Here is a 5828-nt window from a genome sequence, read left to right on the forward strand (position 1 = left end):
TGTTGGGGACCCCCAAGGTCTCGGCGCCTCCTTCCCTGGGGTTGGCCGTTTTCCCCAGAGAGAACTCTCCTCACTTCCTGTTTGGAAAGTGACCACCAGCTGCCCCTGCTGCCCCTGTCCCAGCACCCAAAAGGGGAAAGACTGTGACGTCCTCTTTCATACTTGCCACAACTAGGAATGTGGGTTTTGTTTGTTTGTTTGTTTGTTTGCTTTTTGGGTCACACCTGGCCTGGAGATGCTCAGGGGTTACTCCTGGCTCTGCACTCAGGAATCACTCCTGGCGGTGCTCAGGAGACCATATGGGATGCTGGGAATCGAACCCAGGTCAGCCACATGCAAAGTAAACGCCCTACCCGCTGTGCTATCGCTCCAGCCCTGGAATGTGTTTTTTTTTAATGCAATTTTATTTAAATTAATTGTGGTGGTGCCAGGAATCAAATCCAGGTCTCATGCTTGCACTTAACCATCAACCTCATCTGCATTTTTATTTTCTGCTTTTTGGGTCACACCTGGCAATGCACAGTGGTTACTCCTGGCTCTGCACTCAGCAATTACTCCTGGCGGTGCTCAGGGGACTATATGGGATGCTGGAAATGGAACTCGGGTCAGCCACATGCAAGGCAAATGCCCTACCCGCTGTGCTATCGCTCCAGCTCCCTCATCTGCACTTTTTAAGCCATTATACCCTCCCCCCAGTACCCTCTGCAGAGCCTGCATCAGGTGCACAGACTGCAGCACGACCTCACCGAAGAACAGTCTCATTTTCTGCCTGGGTTGAAAAAAGGCAACTGCACTAGGATGGGGGGGCAGCTGGGGAGTCAGAGGGTTGGGGACGACCATCAGCTTAGGCTGGGAGGGAGCACAGCAGTTAGGGTGTACACATGTGACTGACCCAGCAGCACATGACCCCCCTCCCCCCCAAGCATCACCAGGTGTGGCCCTCGAGACCCCCAGCCCGGGAGGGGAGTAGCCTCGGCTGTGCATCAAACTGCTGGTCCAACAGGCTGAGAATCCTTGGTGGGAACTCTGGGCCTCGTGAGCACTGCTTCGGGAGCCCTTCCCTCCCATAAAGACTTGCTCAGCAGTAGTCCTGTTCCCTGCCCCACGGTGACGCACCTTCTCCAGGACTCCAGGTGGGTCATGTGCCTCCCTCCTCCTGGGCTGCTGCGGTACCAGCCTCCATCGGGGACTGCAGCCCCGCTGCTGCGACCGTGGGTACCCCTCAGACACCCTCACTCCAGCCCTGCATCCTTGCAAGTCTGTGCTTTGCAAAATGCCCGTGGGGGCTGGGACGCAGCTCAGCCGCCAGCTCGTGTCTCCCAGCCCGAGTTATTCCGGGCCCCCGATACAAGAAAGAATGTTTCCCGGCGGACGGACGGGAACACCGCTTCAAGTCACATTTGGAAATGGAGACTGCACAGCCAGAAAGACAATACAGAGGGGAGGGCACTGGCCTTGCACACTGCTGACCCGGGTTCGATCCCCGGCATCCCATTTGGTCTCCTGATGGGAGTGATTCCTGAGCTGAGCCAGCAATAAGCCCTAAGCACCACTGAGTGTGGCTCAAACACTAAACAAGAAAAAACTAAGCACAGTTTGTTGAATGAAGCAGGGAAGCAGAGAAGTAAAAGGCAAAGTAGTAGGACCCACCAGTTGAGAAAGGAAAAATATAATTTTTTATTTTGATTTTTAATTATTGTTTACTTTTAAATTTTGTGCACTATGGTTTACGGGCTGGAGCGATAGCACAGCAGGTAGGGTGTTTGCCTTGCACACAGCTGACCCGGGTTTGATACCTTCATCCCTCTCAGAGAGCCCGGCAAGCTACCGAGAGTATCCCACCCGCATAGGAGAGCCTGGCAAGCTACCCGTGGTGTATTCAATATGCCGAAAACAGGAACAACAAGTCTCACAATGGAGACGTTACTGGTGCCCGCTCGAACAAATCAATGAGCAACGGAATGATAGTGATATATATGTGTGTGTGTGTGTGTGTGTGTGTATATATATATATATATATATATATATATATATACAATGTAGTATATATCGGGCTGGAGCGATAGCACAGTGGTTGGGCGTTCGCCTTTCACGCGGTCAACCCGAGTTCGATTCCTCCGCCCCTCTCGGAGAGCCCAGCAAGCTACCGAGAGTATCAAGCCCTTGTGGCAAAGCCTGGCAAGCTACCCGTGCGTATTGGATATGCCAAAAACAGTAACAATAAGTCTCTCAATGAGAGATGTTACTGGTGCCGCTCGAAAAAATTGATGAGCAGGGCCGGAGCGGTAGCACAGCGGGTAGGGCGTTTGCCTTGCACGCGGCCAACCCGGGTTCGATCCCCGGCATCCCATATGGTCCCCCAAGCACCGCCAGGAGTAATTCCTGAGTGCAAAGCCAGGAGTAACCCCTGAGCATCGCTGGGTGTGACCCAAAAAGCAAAAAAAAAAAAAAAATTGATGAGCAACAGGATGACAGTGACAGTGATAGTGACAGTATATATCAATGTAGTCATGACCTCATACACCTAAAATTAAAACAATGTTTGGAGGTATTGGGGGTGATCACGTCAACTTTCCTTTGGGGGACCAAAACCGACTTCAACTCATGTTTTGGGGGATATAAATCTATCACTGCACCCCCACCACTACAGAAATATTCTTAACCTTCTGTCTTCTTTCCTCTTTTAATTTTGTATCAGGATTGTTCTTGGTGGTTAACATTGCAGTCCAGTCTCCAGACAGCAGAATATGTAGCCAGAAGTGTGACCTCATTTAGGAATATGGAAATTTAATTAAATTAAGATCTGGTCGTCAGGAGGGGCCTAACCTGTCTCCCTAGGCCAGAGAGATAGTACAGGGGATAAGTCAGTGGCCAGCGTCCCACTGACCTCAGTGAGATCCCCAGGATGACCGACAATTCTCCCCAGCAACACTAGGGGTCGCTCCTGAGCACAGAGCCAGGACCATGCACCATCCCCAGACAAACTGACACAGCGGCGGCATCCTTCAGGGAGGAGGGACGTCCTCCTTTACATGACTTTTTACTCCCGCTTCTCCCCTTCCCTAGTCCCTGTCCCCTTTGTTTGTTGTTTCGTTTTTGCTTTTTGGGTCACACCCAGTGATGCACAGGGGTTAACTCTTGGCTCTGCACTCAGGAATTACTCCTGGCGGTGCTCGGGGGACCATGTGGGGTGCTGGGAATGGAACCCGAGTCGGCTGCATGCAAGGCAAACACCCTACCCGCTATGCTCTCGCTCCAGCCCGCCCATGTCCCCTTTGCTCACTGCCTGGCCATGGGAGTCTCTCTTCGAGGTGCTCTTGTTCGTCTTGTTTCCAAGGATCGTGGCTTCTCGGGGTAGCTGTTTGCTGGTGGCCTTTACGCTGGAATGTGACAGTACTCAGGGAGCGTTCCAGGTTCTAGACCCAGCTCTGGGGTCATCGTGTTACAGCAACCCAACCCGGTTCCCTGACACGGCAGCCCCAGACCCCACGACCAGAGAGAGCAGTGCTGTGTCTCACGAGGTCTTCCTCCTGCAGGGGGAGCTTGAGCAGCAGGTACCGGAATAGGAAGCGGGGCGGGGCGGGGGAGGGGGGTTCATAGTGCTGGGTGCATGCCCAGCACGCAGGGGCCCCGGGCTCCATCTTTTGCATGCCCCCTACGCCCCAAAGCCCCACAAGCACAGACCAGAGAGAGTAGTCCTCAGGACCCCTGGATGTGACTCAAAACAGAAAGCAAATGCACTTCGAGGACTACATTATTAGCTATGATTGTGAGAGGGACAACTCTCACTTCCATCCTTTGACCCCCCCAATTTGTATATTCTGGGGGTTTCTTCAGACAATTCCTAGGAGAGAAACTCACGTATATGTCTGGGGCCACACCTGGCTGTGCTCAGGGCTCACTCCCAGCTCTGCATACCTGGCAGGGCTTGGGGAACCATACGGGATGCTGGGGATGGAACCCGGGTCGGCGGTGTGAGACACAAGCACCCTCCCACGATCCTCTGGCCCCTGAGATGCTGTCTCACTGGGTTGGGTGCTCATGCAGCGTCACGGGCACCGAGAGTACACGGCTGCTTGTTGCCCCTTGGACCAGTGATCCGTCTCTGCCACGGACTCAGCCACCCAAGGCAGGCCGCTCCCTGGGAAACCGCCTGGCACTGCCCCTGGAACTGGCACTCACTGGCCCCTCTGCATGGCAGTGGCCCGCTCCAGAACATTCTTGCTGAGCCGCAGTGCTGGCCGGTGGCTGGGTTTGTCAGAGATGGCTCTGCTGTCACTTCATCTGCGGGACCCTAAAGGTGCCCTGAGCCCTGTAGCCTGCAGCTGAGGCAGAGTCACCCAGTGGCTGTCATCGCAGACACGAAGGAACACAGGGTCCTGCTTGGAGAGCTGAGACACGGGGCGTGATGCTGCTGAGCCAGCTCCTGATTCTGCTCCTGCTCCTGCTCCTGGTCCTGCTCCTGCTCCTGCTCCTGCTCCTGCTCCTGCTCCTGATTCTGCTCCTGATTCTGCTCCTGCTCCTGCTCCTGGTCCTGCTCCAGCTCCTGCTCCTGCTCCTGATTCTGCTCCTGATTCTGCTCCTGCTCCTGCTCCTGGTCCTGGTCCTGCTCCTGCTCCTGCTCCTGCTCCAGCTCCTGCTCCTGATTCTGCTCCTGATTCTGCTCCTGCTCCTGGTCCTGCTCCTGCTCCTGCTCCTGATTCTGCTCCTGATTCTGCTCCTGCTCCTGCTCCTGCTCCTGATTCTGCTCCTTCTTCTGCTCCTGCTCCAGCTCCAGCTCCTGCTCCTGCTCCAGCTCCTGCTCCTGCTCCTGATTCTGCTCCTGATTCTGCTCCTGCTCCTGCTCCTGCTCCTGATTCTGCTCCTTCTTCTGCTCCTGCTCCAGCTCCAGCTCCTGCTCCTGCTCCAGCTCCTGCTCCTGCTCCTGATTCTGCTCCTGATTCTGCTCCTGCTCCTTCTCCTGCTCCTGCTCCTGCTCCTGCTCCTGCTCCTGCTCCTGCTCCTGCTCCTGATTCTGCTCCAGCTCCTGATTCTGCTCCTGCTCCTGCTCCTGCTCCAGCTCCTGCTCCTGCTCCTGCTCCAGCTCCTGCTCCCGCTCCTGCTCCTGATTCTGCTCCTGTTCCTGATTCTGCTCCTGCTCCTGCTCCAGCTCCTGCTCCTGCTCCTGCTCCTGCTCCTGATTCTGCTCCTGCTTCTGCTCCTGCTCCTGATTCTGCTCCTGCTCCTGCTCCTGATTCTGCTCCTGCTCCTGCTTCTGCTCCTGCTCCTGATTCTGCTCCTGCTCCTGATTCTGCTCCAGCTCCTGCTCCTGCTCCAGCTCCTGCTCCTGCTCCTGCTCCTGATTCTGCTCCAGCTCCTGATTCTGCTCCTGTTCCTGATTCTACTCCAGCTCCTGCTCCTGATTCTGCTCCTGCTCCTGCTCCTGATTCTGCTCCAGCTCCTGCTCCTGCTCCTGCTCCTGCTCCTGATTCTGTTCCTGCTCCTGCTCCAGCTCCTGCTCCTGCTCCTGCTCCTCCTCCAGCTCCTGCTCCTGCTCCTGCTCCTGCTCCTCCTCCAGCTCCTGCTCCTGCTCCTGCTCCTGCTCCTGCTCCTGCTCCAGCTCCTGCTCCTGCTCCTGCTCCAGCTCCTGCTCCTGCTCCTGCTCCTGCTCCTGCTCCAGTGCCTGCTCCTGCTCCTCCTCCAGCTCCTGCTCCTGCTCCAGCTCCTGCTCCTATTTACCGCTCCCCGAGGGCGCCCACAGTCCTTGGCTTCTAGTCACATGGCTTTCATCTCTGCCCCCTTTTCTGCCTGTGTATCTACATTCTCACATAACTGGTTTCTCTCTGACA

The sequence above is a fragment of the Sorex araneus genome, chromosome 2 (assembly GCF_027595985.1).
Source record: "Sorex araneus isolate mSorAra2 chromosome 2, mSorAra2.pri, whole genome shotgun sequence".
Lineage (NCBI taxonomy): Eukaryota > Metazoa > Chordata > Mammalia > Eulipotyphla > Soricidae > Sorex > Sorex araneus.